Source organism: Amia ocellicauda, chromosome 16 (assembly GCF_036373705.1).
Source record: "Amia ocellicauda isolate fAmiCal2 chromosome 16, fAmiCal2.hap1, whole genome shotgun sequence".
In the NCBI taxonomy this organism is placed as follows: domain Eukaryota; kingdom Metazoa; phylum Chordata; class Actinopteri; order Amiiformes; family Amiidae; genus Amia; species Amia ocellicauda.
This window is the reverse complement of record NC_089865.1, coordinates 27,160,886-27,164,238: the sequence shown is the minus strand read 5'-3', so window position 1 is coordinate 27,164,238 and position 3,353 is coordinate 27,160,886. Positions and strand designations below refer to the sequence as shown.

Genomic DNA, 3,353 nt, shown 5'->3' with positions numbered 1-3,353 from the left:
GTTTGCGCTCAAGGGTTCTTATGTATGGTTGTGTGTGTGTGGTTTTGAAGCGGCTCCTTAGAGTTATGAAAACGTTTTAATATATATTAAAGCCAGTCTCTTTAATTACACAGAAACTATCGAAAGGCCTGTGATTAAGGTCTCCGAGGAGCAAACAAGAGAAGTGGTTGTCCCTAGACAGGCGGTCTGCCGTCCGGGTAAGAACTAAACCCCTGTTTGTTTGTATAACGTTTCTGTAAGATGTTTGAGGCCCGTTTTGTTAATTTTAAAAAATTATCCTTTCTAACAGTATTAAGAAACGTGGTTCGAGACAACGAAAGGCCTTCCACATCGAGGTCTTGTTTCGTTTTACATTCGAGAACCGTAACCTTTCAAGAATCTGAAAGGCCGTCAGCCCCGGTATCTGATAGCGGTGAGTATATATCTGCCGTTTGTCAGAGGTTAAAGCTTTTTATAAAGCGGGAGTGGTTAAAGGTTAAACATGTCTCTTACCTCCACAGAAGTGCAAAAAGCTAAACCAGCTGAAAAACATAAGAAACGATTATTCTTTGGAGGTAAGTAAGATCTTTCAAACTTTAATGTTTTTAAAAGGGGGTTTGTTTGCCCGTTGAGGGCTGATATTTAAGCGACGGGTGCCCATTTCCTGTAGGGCGGGGGGTTCTGGGAAAGATCTTTAGAAGTCCGGACAGGTCTAGGCTTGTTTCTGGGGCATGTGTTTAGAAATGACCGATTGTCCTACCGTCTGGTTAGGAAGTAAAGCTGGCCGAAAGGTTTTAGTAAGTTGTTTGGCTTATCTTCCGCAATTATACTTCTGTTTTAAAGTGGCTGTAGGAAAAGGCTTGAAGGTGTTCATTGTATTTAATATTTAAACAGATCGTGAAAACGTTTGTGAAACAGGAAGTCCCGGGATCAGGAAGCGTTTACACTTGGAAGGTTCGTTTAAAAATGAAATGTGGTGTGGGTGTGTGTGTATAAAAAGTTTTATTAACAATATTACAGTTTTTAAAGAAACATTTAAGAAACCGTTTATTTACAGAGGCTTCTCTGTTTTACATTTATTATCAAGTCCTAATAAATATATTGTCTGTAAATAATAAGGCGTTGTAGTGAATGTCTAAGACATGTTGTTTTAAGTTTGATTTCTGTCGCCGTTTAAAGATGTAAATGTAATGTATATTTTTATTCTACCCAAGACTCTTGGGATAGTCATTCTGTGGATGAGCTATTGAGGACAATCACCCCGTCTAAGTGGGATCAAACATCTTCCCCGGAGAGATCACCGAGAGGATCCCCCACGGTGGTCTTGGAGACCCCCCAACATCTACTCAGGCCACAGCCTTCTGGGGGTAATTCAACAACCCAGATTCAGCCCGACGCATTGTCGGTCGGAACAAATACAGGCAACCAACAACCTCAGGGGTCGCCGTCAGTCAGGGTTGACACACCACCCAACGTCGGACTGGTTTCAACATCGCCCCCCCATCCCCGTTTCTTGGCTACAGAAACGCTGAACAGTACACCGCGATTGGCCAGGGTGTCACCGCAAAGGCCTTCTTGGTCTCCGTCCGTGAGTATACGCTCGCACCCTGCCTCCTTCGACCGAGATTTACCGGAGCGACCATCCTTTGAAGCTGTGCCAGGACACCATTCCCCGGAGCTACTTCCTGAAGGTCGGCATGAGTTGCTACGTACTTTGTTACTAAATCAAAGACTTGTGTTAGTGGGACAAAACCTTGTGATAGAGAGCCAAAACACCCTTATTAATACCCTTACTAACGAATTGTACCGTATTTAATGTTTTAATAGATACAGAACGCCTTACTATTGTGATTTGTTGGAAAAATAAGAAATAAATAAAAAAATGTCCGGACTTGGTAAAAGAACTCACAAACTAAAGGATTATGATCAAGTTAGGGCCCCAAAAAGACCTTCCCGAGAGAACATCCCCGGCCCTGTTGTGAACTCCTCTGATGTCCCAATGAACCAGGAACTATTACAAATGATAAATGATTTAAATAACCCCCAATCACCCCCGATAGAATGTGAATTAACAGACTTACCGGTGAACCCCGACCTGTTACAGATGGTCAATGATCTAAATAACCACCTCCCAACGGTAGAGCTTATAGAGGTTCAACCCCTAGTTCACCCCGATTTGTTTGAAATGGTGGAGGCTTTGGAGACGCTACCCCGACCAAATTCTGCCCCTGTTATAAATGATTTGAGACAATTAGAACACAGTACGGCGGCAGAAGCAGCCGTCACTATAGAGGAGGGTCTTGACATTAACCGGTTGGATATCTTTGAAGGACTTTTACGGGCTTTAAATGAGCCTCCTCAAAAAGGGGGTTTTGTAGATGTCAGCAGTGGGGGTGTTCGGAATGTGGAGGGTTCTGAGACTGATAAGGTTGTGGAGGACATGCTCTGTGAGAATGTAGGGGTTGAAGGCTTTGTTCAAAATGATGATGTGGCCAAGAGTAACAGTGATCCCGTGATTATAGATAGACCGGCCTATAACAATTTTGAAATGATTCAGCGTTTTAATTTTGCAGAACTTTTAAATTGTGACAATTATGCAGAAATATTTGTCAACATACACGAGGCCTTGCAAAACATGCTTGAACAGGTTGCTGAAAGGCTCAGACCTCGAGATGTTGTACAGTTAGAACTCAGAGGGGATGTTTTGTTTAGCAACCTATCTGTAATGCTGAGTGGAGATAATTTAGATGTTGATGAATTTCTGGCTAAAATCGAAGCGTTATTGCAAAGTAACGCATCCATCTTAGCGGATGAAAGTCTGTCTCTGGTAATGAATGTGGTTCGTAACCCTGAGGGTGGGGCACTTAGAAGACTGTCGAAATGCTTGAAGAACGACATAATTAGGAACAAGCTCAGGCAATTAGTGGTGAGTTCCAATGGGGACAATAAGCTCTGTTTTGCTTACAGTTTAATAAAACTACTTACCCCCGACATGCCTGAACCCCAAGCTATGCAAGAGGCTTTAATGCTTCATCAGAGGGCCGGCTTAAACTCTCAACAGATGGTTGCCTTTTCAGACATTACCAGGTTTGAGGAGTTGTTGTCTTTAAAAATTGTTGTGTGGTACCGTTGTGAGGTAAAGGAAGTATTTGTGAAATTTCAGACACATCCTGAAACCCATACACAGACACTGTTTCTCTTCCTAAGTGATAGTCATTACTTTGGAATAAAGAGTTTGACGGCTTTTTTGGGTTGTTCGTATGTTTGTCATTGGTGTTATAAGGCCTTCAATGATAAGCTTAAGCACCGCTGTGACGGTTACTGTAACGTTTGTTTCAATCCGCAATGTCGTAAGGGTTTGGCCCCTACCATCC

The 3,353-nt window shown here is 42.6% G+C and overlaps 1 long non-coding RNA gene across 1 annotated transcript; it reads left to right on the top strand.

The window, feature by feature from the left end:
• The first annotated feature begins 275 nt into the window (after positions 1-275).
• On the top strand, positions 276-2,613 carry LOC136711788 (uncharacterized). Its single transcript, XR_010804777.1, has 4 exons — positions 276-412; positions 501-554; positions 874-933; positions 1,194-2,613. It is a non-coding gene; the product is annotated as an uncharacterized LOC136711788 (long non-coding RNA).
• The last annotated feature ends 740 nt before the right edge of the window (positions 2,614-3,353 follow it).